At 41.3% G+C, this 19,308-nt stretch overlaps 1 protein-coding gene across 2 annotated transcripts in view; it reads right to left on the minus strand.

The window, feature by feature from the left end:
* Nucleotides 1-19,308, minus strand: part of MOB3B (MOB kinase activator 3B) — a 207,363-nt gene that overhangs the window by 145,087 nt on the left and 42,968 nt on the right. The gene's annotated exons all lie outside the window — the stretch shown is intronic.

Raw genomic sequence — 19,308 nt, forward strand, 5'->3', positions numbered from 1 at the left:
AAGATGTTATGGTGTTGATCAATGACCTGGCCCTATTCCACATGGGCTCCTTTTTGAGCCCCAACCCCGCCATTGCTCCTGATGAGTAAGTATGGGGCCACTACCCTGTGGACCACTGATGGGAGGGGGCGGCTACCACACCAAGAATGGCTAATAAGAATGTCTCTCCTGGGAATTTGGGATCAGAACCTACCCTTTCTTGGGTATTATTCATGAGAGGTGATAGAACTGGGTCTGGTTGAACCCTGTTTGGACCATGTGTAGTGGAGTTGAGACAGCTGGTCTACAGAGCCAAGGTTGGGGGAGAGAAGGAAGAGGAAGGGGAGGAAGCTGTTGATACATAGAGAAACAGAGACAAGAGCCCAAGTGGCCTCAAGGAGAGGAAGACAAGAGAAAAACAGAGAGGTAGTAAGAAGGGAAGAGCAACTTCTGGCTTCTTTAGTTCCTGATAATCTTCTAGAAACCAGTTCCAATTCCTCTTGAAGCCCAGCTGTGCCTCCCACCTTTTGGGACACATTTGTTTTTCCTGAACTAGCCAAATAAATCCCTTATTTTGTTTCAGCTAACTCAAGTGAGTTCTGTTTCTTTCCAAGGATGCCTAACTATGACAGCATTTGTCACCCCTACAATGTGCCATCCTATCTATCCTTAATATCACACCTTATCATACCGCACTTTGAGGCAGAGCTGTCTAATAGCACTTTGTGTAATAGATAACACACACATTTTATCTATCCTGTCCAGTAGGATACCCACTAGCCACATGTGGCTACTGAGCGCTTGAAATGTGGCAAGTGTGACTGGGGAACTGAATTTTATATTACATCTAATTTTAATTAATTTAATTAAATAGCCATACATGGCTAGTGGCTACCATATTGGACAGCACAGCTTTGAAGTCTTCAGTGTTCTCTTCTCCACTATCTTATTGACCCTCACAAAAATCTGATGAGGTTTACAGATTTTCAGCAGGCATCCTCCCCCCTAGATCTCCAAGAGATAAAATTACGTGTCTATTAAGGTCCCATAGCTAGCAGGGGGCACAGTTGGTATTAAAATCCAGTTTTTTGACTCCTAGCAAATGCTTTTTCCATGTGGCCTTATATTTTAAAAAGTAATGGCCTTTAACCTGTCTTTCCTGCTGGTTCATGAAGCTCCCTTTAACCAGAGCTTCTATCCACATATTCCCCAAAGACTGCTGGTATAGATTGGCTGGAAGTGAAAGCTGTGTCCTGTGGCCTTCAAATAGAGAAGAGATAACTGATTCACCATAGGTCAAGCCCTAACAAAATCAGCCAACAGCTGTAGCCAGATTCAGAAGAGCCCATCATGAAATCCGTTAAAACGGACTTGGAGTACGATCCTATAGAATTGTTTTTTCTCTACCTAGAAAAAACACTCCATTCCACACTCAAATATGGCTCCATGATGCTTTCAACCTAAAGTTATGAAGGCAAAACAATACACCTGAGACATCCCAGTTGCCTCTTACAGACCCTGCTCTTTGCTCAGAACTGCTAATCTTGTCGCTAAGTGCCTCTCCCCCCACTCCCTGCAGCCTGTGCCAACTCGCTTTCTCCCTCTTCACCCCACCCTCTTCCTAATAGGCTTTCACTGAAATGCCATATCTGTGACGTGGTTATTTTCCCTCCTCATATGACATTGAGCATACACACTCCCCACAAAGAGATACATGTGGAAAAGCAGATCACATGACACTGTGCCTGAGGCTGTCTGTGAAATCACACACTCCTGAGTACTTTGCAATGTCACCTGCAAGGATCTCAGCACACAAGCTCTGCAAACTCTAGGGAAAGAATGGGGCAATCTCTTTTTCAAAAGAATACCTCCCAAAGGCTTAGTCTGCTGGAAAGAGGCTTAAGAAAACGGAAGGCCTTAAAATGGCATTTCCAAAAGAGAAGTAAGAACTGGAGGGTGGGAACACAGAGAAAGGATGGTAAGAAAAAAAAAAAGTACACAACAGTCTATGTCTCAAATGTTAATTGCTGATAGTAAAGCAGTAAACACTCAACAGCTGCCTCCTCATGTCTTGAGCAAATAAGACTTGCTGTTCTGTTATTCTGATAATGAGGGCACCATCAATTCCCACAGTCCTCGGATCAACCTTCTTTCATCACCTTACATGACCCTTGGTACCACTAACTCTGCTGTTTCCAGTGGCCCAGAGTGTCTGGTTGCATGGACACCAATGTAGAAACCTTTGCAGACACCATCAGCAAGTCCGCCTGGCACCTCTGACCGGGGCATGTGAACGAGACAAAATAATCACAGCAAATTCTCCCCATCACAAAGTCTGGCAGTGACTGGCACTCCCAAATAGTTAAATAATTATTAAAACCTTGTTTGAAGTTTGGGGGTTTTTCTTGTAGAGATACTTAAACAACAAACTTCAAGATACCAATCTCTTGAACTAGATGGGCATTTTTCCAAAACCTTAAATCACCCTCCCTTTTTGCCCCAACTTAACAGGCTTACCTGAGAGAGAAGGTGTCTTTGGAGGATTATTTCTCAGTCGAATCCCTTCATGCTGCTGTTGCCCACCATTTATTAAACATGACTATGCACCAGACCCATTACATCTATTATTTACATTTCTAATCCTCCCACCACACCTTGTATGGTGGAAGTTTTTATGACCATTTGATATACAAAAAAAAAAATGAGGTTTCAACTAGATAAAATAATTTTCCAGCAATCACAAAGTTAGTAGATGGTAAGACTAAATTTTGAACCCATATCTCTCCGGCACTGAAACATAGAAGACTTTTTTCTCACTGAAGCTGTTTTAAAATCTCATGAACATTTTTATGTTTTCAAAGCTCCTGCACATGTATATTTCAAAGCTCCTCACAAAAAGACTACAAAGGAAGCTAGAACAGGTGGTATTATTATTATCTCCATTTTATAGACAAGGAAACAGAAACTCTGATCTCCTGGTGTTTGGTCCAAACTTGTTAATCATTCTGACACAGTCAGACATGAGGATGTGTCTTTGAGTGAAACTTTTTCACCTAAAGTGAAATCTCTTAAGAAAGGATAGGCTTGTCAGGGGGGCCCCCATGTATAAAGACAAGGGCAATCCAGGATGGATAATAACAGATTTGCCATGCCACTGAATGACTGAACAAAGCGGTACTCTTTTGTGTCTTTTCCAAGTGCCACATTCCATATTGGCACAGGTACCCCAAAGAGTTTTGAAATTAAAAAGGGAAAGTAAATCCACCTGGCCTTACTTTTCCAACCCAGAGCCCCATTGGGACCCCTGCCCATAATTTATACTGTCAGCTAATTAAATGGTCAGAGCAGTGCTTATCAAATGTCAAAGCGAGATCTTGATAAAATGCAGGTTCTGCTTCAATTGGTCTGGGTGGCACCTAAGATTCTAATAAGCTTCCAGGTGATGCCAAACCTACTGGTCCATGGATGACACTTTAAGTACCAAGGCCTGATCTAACTAAGGCAGCTTGTTAGAAATGAAGACTCTCAGGCTTCACCCTAGACCTAGTAGATCTATATCTAATTTTAACAAAATCTCAGAAGAAGTATATTCTTTGTGAAGTAATGGGTTGGAGTGCTGCCTAGCTGGCTGAGTAAAGGAATGAATAAATAAACTTCCATTTGTTGTTTTGTCGACAGCTTGCTTCATAGAGTCTTCAGTTGAGTGTGTTTGGGAAAAAGAATAAGGACAGACTCACTGTTTTGATTACAATTGCCTTGACAGATGGTGACAATGACCAGGTCTTTCGATCTGGATTGACTTGGATAGCCCAGCACCCAGCACCTAGGAGGTCCCCAGTGAATACCTTTTTATAAATGCCAGATGGAGCACAACTGCTACTACTACCGCCTCATGCAGAAAAGCTTCTTTGGCTGAATAAAAATGTTGTGCTAGCAACAATCCAGTGGTTATTCTCCATCCTTGTCCAGTCTCCAGAAAAAAAGAACAAGTCATAAGTTTTGTCCCCTGGGCAGAAACTAGAAGCAAATTCTGTGTTATGAATAACATCCATGACAATGCTGGTTCTCAGTAAATATTCAAAGCCAATTGTTCATTCAATCAATAAACATTTATTAAAGGCCTTATATGTGCCAGACACAAGGCTAGGCACTAAGGACATAGAGTTAATTAAAATTTGGTCCTTGCCTATGAAGAGTTTACAATTTAGTATCTAGTTCTGAGGTTAGTTATTGACTTTAAATTCTGCAAAGTTCAATGCACCAATATGGACACTGATGTGATTCCCTCAGAGTATTACTCAGGTTGAGGAATGAAAAGGACAATAAAGAGTGAGGCCTTTGGAAAGAGAAAAACGGAAATCCAAATAAATAGCATAAAACTGACAGGAGCTCCATGTGTTCTCCACATTTCCTGCCTAATAGATCAATTATAGCAATAAAACATGTGCACTATAAAAATATGCAGAGAGAATTCGACTGGGCTGCAACGGAATGTTGACAAGGTAACTAAGCAACGCTGGCAAGGAAAGTTCTTATTTTTCTTTTCCTATTGATGCCTTTTGCCTCATTAGTTGAAAAATCAAAGAGTTCTTGCCAGGATAAGGAAGACGTGAAACAACTCTCCCACTCCCTCCTGAGAGATCCGTCTTCTCCAGCCACGACCACTTTAAGAGGTCTTGGTGGTACCTAAGGGTGAGAAGGAAAGAAAGGAGATGGACCAAAGCTGATAACCAGCTGGGGGAAAAGCAGTTCAATATCATCTGTGGGATGGAGGACTCTTCCCAGCAGGATTAGCTGGCAGGATGACTCCCTGTAGGGTGGACACAAGAGAAATGTCCCAGAAATACCCCACACAGAGGACATATAGTATCATCTTCATTGCTGGGGCCCCAGGAGTGATAATGGTGCCAGGCGCAGAGTTGACTTCACTACATGTTTGCTGAATGAATGAATAAATGACAGTGAACGATGAATGCTTTGTATCAAAGTGAAACCACAAAAGAGCAACCAAATTGGAACTCCTGCCTTTAGTTATGTGAGGATTCTACCTCGACATGTAAGCTTACTGCCAACTCACTGAGGCTAGGTATTTCCACTGACAGGGATGCTCTGAAGTTACATGGCCATCTCCTGAAAGGACAAGACATCTATCCAACCTCTCCTTCAAATGGGCTGCTCCTTTCCTCAGTGTTATCTAAAATTCCAACTCTTCAAAATTGAAGAATGACTAATCTAATTTCTCATCTTCCCACAATATTTTTCTGTTTATGGCTGGAATAGTCCACAGAACCCTCCTCCCACACTCCAAATATTGAATAAAAGTGGACTAAGTTTTTATTTTAGAGAGGTGTGTATGTGAGTGTGTGTGTGTGGGAATAAAATAAACATCATCTGACCTTCCCAGGCTCCAATAAAGAGTGTGCCTAAAGATGCAACTCCATCAACCCTTACGAGCTGTGTTACTCCTGCCTACTTATTAGGTGCTATCTTAGCTCAGAAAACAACCCCACAATTGGAAAGATTCCTGCCTGAGAAGCAGCTTTGCTATTTTTTTTCCAACTAATCCACTTCCTCAACTTTGAGCTGCCATATCCCTGCATTTTGTCAGATTAGTTGGGAGAAATATTGCTGTCCCGTTTTCATTTTCAAAGATATGCATGATTTCAGAGCTTTGAAATGCATGTTATTTCCAAATGCAAATGAAGTCAGTACGAATAGGTGTAGCCCTACCGAGGTCTGTCACATGACCCTTACACATCATGTTCTAGCTCTTCAATGGCCATTCAAATTGCATTCTCACTGTTTCGTAGGCTTATTTATTTAGTCATCAAGGCGGCCATTCTGGCATTAAAAGTATGAGTAAATATTCTAAAAAAAGATGCACTGCATGCATCTTTATAGACTGCAGTGGTAGCAACAGCTGCAATAAATCGATGCACAGGTGTTTTTGGCAAAGACTCATAAGGATTCACCAATTCAGACTCTGAAACATCATTAGTCAGAAGAGGACACTCAGTGGTGAGAAAGAAGGGAAAGGGTGAAAGAAAAGGAAAGAGTGTGATTTAGTTGGTGTGGTTTAATACACCACATACACAGTCTACAGAAGAAATGACAGACTTTTAAAAAAATGTTTTTTTAATAAAGAGAATGATGTTCCTTCTGGATGACAATACAAACTAGCTCAGATTCGCAACAATGAGGAAGATGGGCAATCTTTGGTCCAACCTTGGTTAGGGTCGATCCACTCTTACCACAGTTTTAAAAATAAATAGTGAAGGTAAAATTATAAGATAAAAGCTCAGTTGACTCCTTTAATCTTTATCAAAGACATCTTAATGATTTTACTGATTTTTATTTAAAAGGAAAAAAAAAAAAACATTTAGGTCAGTAAATGCTTGCTATATTATTTCCAGATCTTTGGACTAGCTAGAAAATATCCATTTTTTATGGTTAAAAAAATATGATTTGAGAACATAATTCCTAAGTCAGGTGCAAGTAGAAGAATGAAGGATGTAGAGGAAACTACAGATAAAGCTAAAATAATGACTGAAATACAAAATTAAGGCAAGTCAAAAATTTAAGTATTTTTACTTTTAAAGCATTAGGTATATACCAGATTGTATGATGTTACTGTGAGCCTCCACCTGAACTGGGATAAAGGTCATTGTCAATTACCATTTTTTTCTTTTCCTTTGACACACAGTATGCCAATCTTTTCTTAGAAAAGTCCTACTGTAAAGGAAAAATGTTCAAATTCAAGGAAGCTGGCTCCCGTAACTGTCAACAGACTTATTTACTCTTAGCCAATTTAAGTGAATTTGAGCCTCAAAGTCTGGAAAATTTTTAACCCCAGCTCTGGGAACTTATATATGACATCTGGAACCACTGCAAAAGATCCTTGAAGGGGAGTGGAGAACACAAAATGGGCTAGAAGATTGGAAATTGGAAAATACAGTTCTAATTTTCAAAAGATTACAATTTTAAGCTTGACAGGGGATGGGTAAAATTAATGCCAATCACAGGCAAGATTTAGAGGCAATATAGCCTAGTGGCTAGGGGCACAGCTTCTGCAGGGGTGCTGTGAGAATTAAACACAGCATATGTAAAATATTTAGCATAGCAAGTACTGAATAAAGCAGTTTTTGCTATCATCATGTTTATCCTTTGAATCACATTATGATGCAAGTTTTAATAGAAAATCAGATTCTTGAGAGACCAAACAGCTACTCAGAATCTTAGGATGCTTAGAATTCTATTCAACATAATTAGCATTTATTGAGGACTTACTATTTATTTCAATATTCACAACCCTATGCATCATCATTATTATTATTATCCCTATTTTACACTTAAGGAAACTGAGCCACAATGAGATCAAAACTTTGTCCCGAGTTACAGAACCAGTAAGTAGCCAAGCTGACTCTAAATCTCTTAACACCTACTTAACACTGCCTCTTTAGACAGCTGGGTAGTTCAAAACGTAAGACCGGAGGTTCTAGGGCACATCTAAGGGGGTCAGAGAGGGAAGAAGAAGAAACATAGACCTAGTCCTATGTATACTGTCACATGTCACTCTGAAAACATATTTCTCAAACCTCTGTGGTCTGGAGTCAAAGACCTGGATTCAAATCCTGACAATGACTTTAACTGGCTATGTCTTTGGACAACACACCTTTTATGAACAGCCATTTTGTCTTCTTTAAAGATAGCGGTGCTTACCTGTCAAGGTTATTGTGTGAAAATTATTTAATAAAAGAGACACTGCCTGTGAAAGCACTTCATAAATGGAAAACAATTATATGGTTAATGATGCCATGACTGGTAACAAGAGGATCTACAACTGTTGACTTAACAGTAAGAAATGATATGAGTAATAGAAAACGATTCAGTTCAATGCAAATGTGTGTTTATGAATAAGGGATAGGGCAGGAGGTGGTAGGGGGTTCGGGGGCAGGACAGGGTGGCAATGGGAGCCTTGCATAAGAAGAAAGAAATACAATGCTTCCTTGTTGCTTAATTTGGGTGCACTTCTAATTCTCAGGTAAAAGGAAATAACAGACCGAGTGTGGTGGCTCACGCCTGTAATCCTAGCACTCTGGGAGGCTGAGGCGGGCGGATTGTTCGAGCTCAGGAGTTCGAGACCAGCCCAAGCAAGAGCAAGATCCCGTCTCTACTAAAAAAATAGAAAGAAATTAGCTGAACAACTACAAATATATATATAAAAAAATTAGCCGGGCCTGGTGGCACATGCCTGTAGTCCCAGCTACTCAGGAGGCTGAGGCAAGAGGATCGCTTGAGCCCAGGAGTTTGAGGTTGCTGTGAGTTAGGCTGATGCCATGGCACTCTAGCCCGGGCAACAGAGTGAGACTCTGTCTCAAAAAAAAAATAAATAAATAATAAAAAAAAATAATAAAGAATAAAAAAAAATAAAAAGGAAATAACAATCTCAGTTATTTGATAATGACTCAATATTCCCCAACATTTATAACACACTTAGCCTAATATCATGAGGGAGTTCCAGTATCTTTTGCATATAATAAAATCTAGTGTAATATGGCTTATTTCATGAATTTGGATATACCAGGGCAAATTATACCCCTCATGCATTCCCACTAATCCCTCAAACACTTTTTAGAATGGAATATAAAATTTTCTCACGCTAAATTTTAAAATGTTCTACATTTAACACATCAGGTTATAACCCAGCTATAATCTCTGTATTCTGTTAACAGGAAAACTTTCTAAACTATTTAAAAAGTTATTCTTGTTATCAGAATATAGAGCTCCTACTGGAGGATTAAGGCTGCATCCTTAGAAACTCTGAAGAGAGAACAGGCAACCATCTAGCTGGGAGCTTTTCTCTAGCACTGCATGAGAAAGCGTTGGCCAATCTGGTGTTTAGAGTTAGCAGGCCCCTGCGCTAATAGTCTGGCTTCCATACGAAATAAAGCTGATATTTGTTTTTGTTGTTTTGTTGTTTCAATCAACTTTTCTGAAGCCATGTAGAGAAGAGGAGTGTATTTGTTTATTGGGGGCCTTCTTGGAGACCCAATATTAAGTTTTACAGACCAGCTTGCCTATGCAAAGTCAGCTGTTTTTTTCTCTTTTTTTTTAGCAGAGATGCATTGTTACATCAATTCAAGGAGAACTCCATTTAAAACATAACTTATTCTTGTCTACACACAAGGAATGCACAATCTTCTCAGGAGTTTTCTCAAACAAGAGAGATAACCCCATCACAGGGCACATTTGTCCCCATTACTGCCCAGCCGCAGACACAAAAAGAATGCTCAGAACAGAGTCCCCCGTTATCTGTGAGGTGTTTCTCCACACCCCCACAATCGACAGGAAGCTCTAGACTCAACAGTCCCACGCACCTGTATGTGGCTACCATCCAGGAACAGGATATCGGAAGCTTTCTCTGCGGGGAATCTAAAAACTTTCCATCCACCCAGGTAAGGCCTCTCCCTTGTCCAGCCTCAATTTCTTCAAACCTCTCTCTGGTTTAACTTCAACTTCTGGTAAAGTAGGGGGGAAGAGGTAGAGAAAGAAGGAAGAGATGGCTGATCATCCCAATCCTGTGACTTCTGTCTCCTTTACCCAGCTGTCTGATGCAAACACGCCATAACCTCAGGCCGTGCTGTATTTCTGTGTTCACATGGCTGGCCCCTCCCTCAGTCAGTGAGGGCTGGGCTGGCACCCAAGACTTCACTGCAGCACTAGTACCCAACACAGGATCCAGGACCAGTAGGAACACAGCAACTTTTTGTGCTTGAACTGTGTATCTGCATGATTGCTAATCAGATACTACACAGATAAACAGTTCTTTCCCCAGTGGAGAGAACCACGCTCCCATAATCACGACGAGCCATAATCGACAAACCTTCCCAAAAGACTGAGCTACTTCACGCAAAGATCAACAGTGGCTACTGGACATGCTGTTCCCCAGGCCAATTTAAACAGCTCACAAGTTTTCATTCTCCAGCATTCAATGAAAAGGCAGCTCCTTTGGAAGCAAGCCCATTCTTTTAAAAGAATGTTTAAAAACTCATGGTAGACCTTTGTAAACATCTTTGCATGGTGCTGCAAAGACCTTTACCTGCAAGCTTTGTTTAAAAAGTAAGTTTTAAAAATATACCTCAAAGGAAAAATAATTTGGAAGACAGGAAATTAATTAGTTTCGGGAATGTCTTTTCTAATATTACATAAAAAGAAAATGTATGGTCTCCCTTCCTTAAGTGCCGTCTCAACTTCTGTGACTTTGTTGCCCAGCCCTACCTTCCATCTCTGCTGCACCCACTCCCACTCCCTCTGTACCCCTTCAGTAGCAGCCGCCTGGCCCCCAACCTGCCTCCCTCAATCATCCTACACAACACCAGGACATTAATTTTCCTCAAGCCATGATCCTGCCACCCACCCCACGTGTCTGCTGGGAGGCCTGAGAGCAAAGCCATGGACGATAGTACCATACAGCAGGACAAAGCTTGAAAATCACCTAATTCAATTCAACTTCTTAATTTATTAAAAACAAAGACAAACACGCTTAATGTCCAGAAAAGTGAAGTGGATGCATGAAAGTCCCCAGTTAGGACAGACCTGCAGCTGAAACCAAAGCCTCAATCTCAGTGCCAGTAGTGTTCTTTCCACGAGCAATGAGCAATGCATCTCTTAAATACTTTATGCTTAACTGCCCTCCAAAAACTGCCCCCAACTTATCCATCGAGAGAGAGAGAGAGAGAGAGAGAGAGAGATTTTAAAAACTCCTGGTGGTTTATAAGCCTTTTTAAGCAACATGGTTCCTCTCTTCCCCCAAATGAGGTCTTATGCCAGATCCCAATTATATAAAAATAGCTAAAAATTTCTCTTCTGCTAGACAAGCAAGGAGAGTCTACCCCCTCCCAAAGGCTACTAGAACACCTCTGAGAACCTTCAGGTTTGGCTTTATCAATCGGACAACTCTCCCGGTCCCTAATGCCGACCGCACTTGTCAGCCCTTTCCCCTGCCTGCGGCCAGCTACCATCCTCCAGTGCTGCCGCCTCTGGGTGGCCTCTTCTGACCACGCTGTTGCTGTTAGGAAGCAGCTTGTCCCTCCTTTGCCAAAGCTCTCAATCTGTAGCCCTCCCTTTGTATCAAAACAGTCAGATTCCTTCGCTATTCTCATGCCTCCCCCCAACTTCTAGCCTGTGTATAACCAGGGCCCACCCACCCACCTGCCAGCCCCTCGCAGGCCCATCAAACTCGGACTTCAAACACAAGCTGCCCTTGGGTGGAGGTTCAGCCCACCCCAGCCTCTTCTCTCTGACCCTTCCCTAATTTGGCTTTGTTTCTGATCTTTCCTATTGTGCTCATTTGGAACCCTTGCTTCTCAGAAAATATTATGGGTTTGACTTGCTAGTCTTGAGTTCTATACTTTTCCTCCAGCATCACCTCCCCTTGTTTTTTTTTTTTTTTCCTTTTTCTTTTTCACTTTTCTCTTCTTGAGTTCCAGGGCCTTTGGTAGAAGGTGGCGGCCACTGAAGAAAAAATACAATCCTAACTACCCCGAGCCCTCTATCCATTGACTTAACTATTCCGTTCCCCCTGGGTCCCCTGGGGTCCTTCAGAAATGTCAAAATGGCCAAGATCACCTGGGTGCAGGTTAAAATGCAGACTCTAGGGTTGCACCCGTCACCTGTGGATGTACTGGCTCTGCCGCACTCCAACGTTTAAGAACTCCCTGAACCAGGGAGTCTGCCATGCCTAGCCTGGCACATTCAGTTGTCCATGGGCCAAAAAACATTTACTGAGGAGAATAGGCAGGATAGAAATGTCGCCATCTGAAGAGTTGCATTTCCAGCAGTAAGAGTGACAGAAAAAGTACTTGGGAAGAAAGAAGCCTACCCTGAATGACACCTAGGACAGAGAATGTGGCCCTTCCCCTGTCTGGTCCACTAGCTACACCACCTGTACTTTGTGTGCTTTGGTCCCTGCATTGTATGGACCGGTGGCTAAGGAAACGAATCTGACCTCAGACTGCCTGGGTTTGACTCCCAGGTCTACCATTTTCAGAGCTGTGGGCTCTTGAACTTACTATATAACATCACTGAACTTTAGCTTCCTCTTTCCCCACTTCTGTAAAATGGAGACAAGAAAATTATGTATCTCGTAGTGCTGTTATGAAAGTTAAATGGCATTATCCAAATAAAGCATTTGACATAGCAGCAGGCACAAGGTAAGTCTGCAACAAGCATTAGCTTTAGTTCTTACCACTAACATGCTTCCTTGAACTTACACATACATACATATATATATGTGTGTCCCTCCTTCTGGACAGGGAGTTCCTTAAAAGCAGATCCCATAGGCTTCTACTTTCTCTCTCTCATAAAACATTCTAGTGCATTACACCTCGCAGGATTGTGGTGGTGATCAAATAAGACAGTAGGTGCAAAGCAGTTAGCAGCAGGTCTGGCACACTGTAGGTACTCAAAAATTGTCAGTGAGTAGTAAAAAGGACGACCAACTGGGAGCAAAGAAGTGGGGGCTGTCCCTTTTCAGGCCTAAGGCACTGGCACCTCCCTCCAGCCACCAAGCAGATGCCTTTCACAGGGCAGGACCATGGTTTGGAAGGCTTCTTCAGGGACCACAGAGAAGCTGGCCAAAAAGCTCGTGTGGGTTGGACATTTATGCCTATTATTTTATGACAGGAATTCAAGTTCTCTCATAGTAGTGCCAGAAGAACTCTTCTTGAGTCAAGGGATGACGTTTTTTTAATACCAAATATCTTTCTTCTGATTTTCTTATGTAACTACAATGTGTAGACTTGCCAAAAATGTTAAAAATAGAAGAAACCAAAGATCAAGGAGAAAATTTTCTCATAGTTTCTAAATCAACTTGCCTGGAAAAAGTTAGCTCACGAAACAATGAAGGGTATACATTTTTTCATTCATTTAGGGAGTTGTTTTGGCTTTTCCTATTTTATTCTTTGGGTAGTTTTATTTGTTTTTCCCACACTATTTTTTAATGACAAGTAAGGGTGACACCACTCTTTCTAAAAACAATAAAAGTTACAGAGAAAAAAAAAAAATAAAAAAACTAAAAGTCTCCAAAGGCTTCAGGAACTTTTGCCCAGAGAAGCGCGCTGCTCCAGCAAAGCCATGGAAAACAGCGGCTGCTGCAGGCGCTGGGCTGAGCCAAACCCCTGTGGCGAGGACTCGCTTTATTTTTGGTCCAAGCACAGAGTCCAGGAAGCCACATCCACTGACTTCTTTTTCATTTAAGATTCTACATTCATCAGTAGGTCTTGTTGGGTAAGGAAGCCTCCATTAGAGAGTTCCTCTATTTGTTCTAAGAAAGAAGAGGAAAAACAGAAACACAGAGTCACCATTCCTAAGAAAAAAGCACCTGCCCCCACAAGAGACCAAAACAGGTGCTTGGTAATAGCTCCTACTCTATTCTCTTTAAACTGCACTTTATTCTTTAAAAAAAAAAAAAAAAAAGCAACTCCCTGAGTTTAAACAGTGTTTGATTTTATATAAGCACCAGATGACTCATATTCCTTTTGGGAAAAGGTGGTGGAGGATTCTATAAAAATTCTGATAATCATAAACATTTCTTCCACCAACTTCAGTCAATAAAAAAAAATTCAAAGGCTTAACATAGGTGAAAACTGAAAAATACAGAGTTCCACAAAGACAAGCAAGGCTGTCATTTAAAAAAAGAATCATCTAAAAGCTCCTTTGGCACATCTCAAATGCAGGTCTTTACATAACTGATCAAGACACAAACCATTTGCAAACATTTATATTTTAAATTACAGATAGCTATTCCGACTCTGAAGGTTTTAAGTGATTACACAATGAGCTGGTTCTCATTTGCTCTTCCTTAATTTTCCCTAACGGTGCATGCTTCTAGAAAAAGACAAAAACTGACAGACCAGAGTAGTATGGCCAAGGAGCCCTGATTTATTTCAGCTTTTAAAGGCCACTACACTTAGATCCTCATTTCTGCAGGGAATGCAATCTACACGACTGAGCTCGCTGTCCTGAATAAAGTACGCGTTTTTCTCATCTAGTGGCGTAATCTTGTGAAATGTGAGCACAACCTGCCCCGCATCTGAGGGAGGCAAAAGGGGGAGGGTGGGGTCGCGCTGGGACATGGAGGAGTCACTCCACAGTTGGAGAGCCTTGCCCCTGTGGCACCAGGCTCACAGGAAGACACCGGCATGAAGGAGGCAGAGCCCCGGCCTTCAAGGTGTCCAGTAAGGAGAAGCTGTCCATACCCGTGTCACAGAGTTGGAGCTGCTGCCCTGAGATCCGGGGCCCTAGACTCATCCACGTTAAAGACGGCCATGTGGCTTCTGGGGGTAACACAGGGACCTGAAGGTGGAAAGCAGGGGGGAATGTGGGGAGGAATTCCAGCCCCCTTTCTACCCAAGGTGCTAGCCACGAACAGGAAACATTCATGATGGACACAATTAAGACTTCATCAGAGGTCATGCACTCTCCCCAGCTCCACAGCCCACCCCACCTTGCTCACAAGAGGAAGGGGAAAGAAGGCACCTTGGCAGGCATTTGGGAAGCTGCCAAGGTAGTCTTACCTTTCAACTGGGGCACCTAACCTGATAGCATAGTGCAACAGACTGAATGTTTGTATCCCCTCAAATTCATGTGTTGAAATACTAACCCCCAATGGGATAGTGTTAAAAGGAGGGGCCTTTGGGAGATAATTAGGTCACGAGGGCTCTTCCCTCATGAATGGGATTAGTTCCTTTACAAAAGGGACCCCAGAGAGCTATCTCACCCTCAAGAGGGCCTACACCAGAACCCGGCCATACAGACACCTTAATCTCAGACTTCCAGTCCCCAGAACTGTGAGAAATACATTTCTGTTGTTTAGAAGCCACCCAGTCTATGATACTTTGTTATAGCAGCCTGAAGTAAGATACACAGACATACTATTTCATTTTTTATGATAGTCTAGATTTAGGATGTGTTTAATTTTATATAGCCTTGTGTGGGAAGAAGATAAAGTAATTCAGATAATAATTCACATTTTCTCCAAGCATATCCTATTAAACATAAAAGGGTCCTTTTATGTAAAGGTGCTTTCTGACTAATGAGGAAATAAATGTATACCTCATTATTCCGTGGCCTACCGGAAGCTCCTGAGTTCTGCGGATTTAGAAGAAATGATTCAAGTGGAGTTTCCCCAGATGTCATGGGCCCAACCTGACTATCATTTTTCAGCCCTCTTATGAAGGCTGGCTGAATAAACCTTACCCAAGCCAACAGACAAGTGAAGGCAATGACATTTTTTAATGGCACGACCTGGTCATCTTACCCTAGACTAGATGCCATGATGTATGTGCCTGCTGGTTAGAACCTTCCAATCATTTCTGTTACAAGACACATAGCTATTTCTTGTTCTGGGAAGTTTTGGAGGGGTAAGAAAAAGGAAGACAGGAAGGGAAGAAATGTTCATGACAAAATCTGGCGAACTCTCTTTGAGGATCTATAGCCTCTCCCTCTCAGGCGATGGCAAATAGCCCCATAAAAATTAACTTTGAAATTGAGAGTGAAGCTTTTGAAAAGAAATCTGGTGTTCTATATGAAATTTTAAGACATGCATGCCTTTTCCTCAGCAAACCCACCTTTAACAATTCATTAAAAGACAAACGTTAGGCCAGGTGCAATGGCTCACGCTTGTAATCCTAGTACTCTGGGAGGCCAAGGTGGGAGGATTGCTTGAGGTCAGGAGTTCAAGACCAGTCTCAGCAAGAATGAGACCACGTCACCTTCAGAGGTATTGGAGGTTAGGACTTCTACATAAGAGTTTGGGGTGGGGGACATAATTCAACCCATAATAAGAGCCTTTGCAATCGCTGTTTCCTCTTCCTAAATATCTCTTTACCCAGTGAGGCTGCAGTGATTTCAAAGTGTTGAATAGGAATCAGAATTTTACATGTATGTTTGTCTACATGACAGCTGAATGCTTTGGGTATTCGAAACAATTCATTTAAAGCTATTGATCTAGGAGTCAGCGTAAATATAATTAAGAATTGCTGAATGTGCATTGTAGACATCCGACTTACAAGAGGAATAATTGGCCAGGAATTATAGCTGCTGTGCTCTGAAATCCATTTCTGCATTTGTGCTGAAGCTCTGTTTCCCATAGGCTACTCCTAGTTATTGAGTGAGTATGGCAAGGATACCAAGGCAAACCTATTCCTGGGAGATGAAAATTCACCTGACAGGTGGCTTTGGCTCAAAGACTCCCCAGTAGCCTTGCCAAACTCTCTTAGAACAGCAGTGCACTCTAGGATGCTTCTGCTCAGCCTTCCTCCCTCCTGTCTCTTCTTCCCCTGGGTTAGACATGCATCTCCCAGGCTCCCGTAGTGCCCTCCTATTTTCCCACACAGTCAGAGCACTCAAGAGCACTCAGTACTTGGTTGAATGCTTTGCTGTTGCCATCTTGAAATTCTTAATGTTATTTTTGAACAAGGAGCCCCACATTTTCATTTTTCACCCCATTATGGTCTTGCTCACAGGAGTTGCTTTAATAAGTCTCTTGCATATCTAATCCTAATACCCCAGATATCAGCATGATGAGTCTTCATCACTTCATGCAAACCTGTGCTCAAAGGTCATTCCTCAGAGAAGCTTCTTTTGCCATCCTAAGTAAAGCACGTTCACGCAACCCAGTCTTTCCACCATTACCCTGCCTTAATTTTCTTCACAGCTCCATCTGATTTTACTAAATATTTTATTTATTGTTTATTTTGTCTTTCCTTAGAGAATGAAAATTATACAGGGGCAAAGACTTTGTGTTGTTTATTGTTGTACCCCAGCGCCTATAACAATGCCAGGGATGTGTCAGGTAGTCAATGAATAGTTTGTGAATGAATTAACTTACAAAGAAATAAATGTCAGACTGAACTCATCCAGACCTTCCTTCAGTTCCAAACATATATAAAATATAACCCAGTGTGGCCATCATGAGAATGTACTTTATAGACACAAAATAATACTTTCCTTCTTAATACAGGCCAAAAATGAAGAGAGAATCCAACGCCAAAGCAGAAGGCATGAGAGCAAATATTGCAATTGCTCAAAGGTGGGTTGAATCTGGAACAACTGCTTAGGGGTCTAGGCTTTGGACTTTTTTTTCTTGTTTTATATTTTTATTTCAAAATGTTATGGGGGTACAAATGTTGAGGTTACATATATTGCCTTTGCACTGCCTGAGTCAGAGCTACAAGTGTGGCCATCCCCAGATAGTGCATACCACACCCACTAGGTGTGCATTTACCTAAACCCTTCTCCCCTCTCCCTCCTGCCCCGACACCTGACGAATGTTACTACCATATGTGCACGTAAGTATTGATCAGTTAGTACCAATTTGATAGTGACTACATGTGGTACTTGTTTTTCCATTCTTGTGACACTTCACTTAGAAGAATGGGCTCCAGCACCATCCAGGATAATACAAGAGGTGCTAGTTCACCACCGTTTTTTATGGCTGAGCAGTACTCCATGGTATACATATACCACATTTTATTAATCCACTCATGTATTGATGGGCACTTGGGTTGTTTCCACATCTTTGCTAGGTCTTGGATTTTAATGCCTGGGGCACCCAGTGATTAGCATGATGCGGCCCTGTGCCCATGTAAGAGACTGGAAGTGACATAACTGAATCAAGTCAGAATTCTTGAAAACCTCTATTTACATAAAAATAGGACTAGAAAAACTATCACTTCCCCTAGTAGCTCACGGAAGAGGCAAGTAGGTCTGCATTATGCCCCAGTCTCAATGTAAAAAAAAAAAAATGCATAGAATGAAAAAAATAAATAAAAACCCACCAAGCCTGTACCATGCACAAGTATATTGCCCAAATTTACATTGTTTAGATTGTGTAAGAATTCTGAAATGATAAATCCCTATAAAAAAATGTTCCCAGAACCAGAGAAACCTTTGTAGAAGCAAACTCAAATTGCTCTGTAGAAATATTTTGATAAATTAGGACCCACAAGACTCCCTCAGAATAAACAATTCCTGCTGAACGAACCAAAGAACCAAACCAGTCAGAAGGTAAGGCCACATACACGAGCAGAAGAATTAGCACCATCAAGAACTGATGGTAAGAGAATAATCTGATGGGGTCTATAAACTAATTATGGTTAATGAAAGAACCATCCTCTATGAAAAAAGGGCAGATTTGAAAAAAAAAAAAACCTGAATAGAATTCAAAAATACAATTCAAAAGTTAACAAAAGTTGAATTGCATATTAGATACAGCTAAAAAGAAAATCAGTGTCATGAAAGACGGACCTGAAGAAAGTATTCCAAATGTAGCAGAAAGAGAAAAAAAGAAATAGAAAAATGTGAAAGAGAGGTTGTAAGACATGGAGAGTAAGTTGAGAAAACAAAACATACATTTATTTGAAATTCTAGGAGGAAGGAGTAGGAGAATTTAACAGAATTAAAGCAATACACGTGTTCTTGATCCAGAAAATTACAAATCCCAAGCAAGATTCAAAAGAAACACACACACACACACACACACACACACACACACACACACACACACAGTGGTAAACGGCAGAACAAGAGCGCCAAAGAGAAAGTCATAAAAGCAACTAGAGAGCAAAAGATAAATCATGAAACTAATAATGGCAATCAGATTGGCACTAGACATTTCACTAATGACATAGAGACCAGAAGATAATGGAATAACACATTTAAAGTGGTAAAAGAAAATAACCATCAAACTAATACTCTATATCTCATTAAATTACTGATCAAAAATGGGGACATCTTAGTCTGTCTTATGCTGTTATAACAGAATACCACAGACTAGGTAATTTATAAAGAACAGAAATTTATTTCCTCACAGGGACGTCCAAGGTCAAGGTGCCAGCACATGGTTAGGGTCTTCTTGCTGGTGGAAGGCATCGAATGGGCAACAGAGAGAGGGAAGGGGCTGAACTCATCCTTTGAGGAACCCACGCCCTTGACAACGAACCCACTCCCACAATAATGGCATTAATACATTCATAAGGGCAGAGCCTTCATGACCTAAATCATCTCTTAAAGGTCTCACCTCTCAACACTATTGTCTTGAGGATGACATTCTCAACATATGAACTTTGAGAGACACATTAAAACTATTGCAGAGGGTAAAATAAAGACATTTTCATACAAAAAAAGAAGAGACTATGCAATTGACAGACCGCCCCCCCAAAAATTAAGCAATAACAATGTTTTAATATGAAGTAAACTGAGAAAAAGTAAGATAAATGAGCAATGATGAGCAAAGAAGATAAACACGTTAGTAAATTTTATAAACAG

Source organism: Propithecus coquereli, unplaced genomic scaffold, assembly GCF_000956105.1.
Source record: "Propithecus coquereli isolate 6110/MARCELLA unplaced genomic scaffold, Pcoq_1.0 Scaffold106, whole genome shotgun sequence".
NCBI classification, from domain to species: domain Eukaryota; kingdom Metazoa; phylum Chordata; class Mammalia; order Primates; family Indriidae; genus Propithecus; species Propithecus coquereli.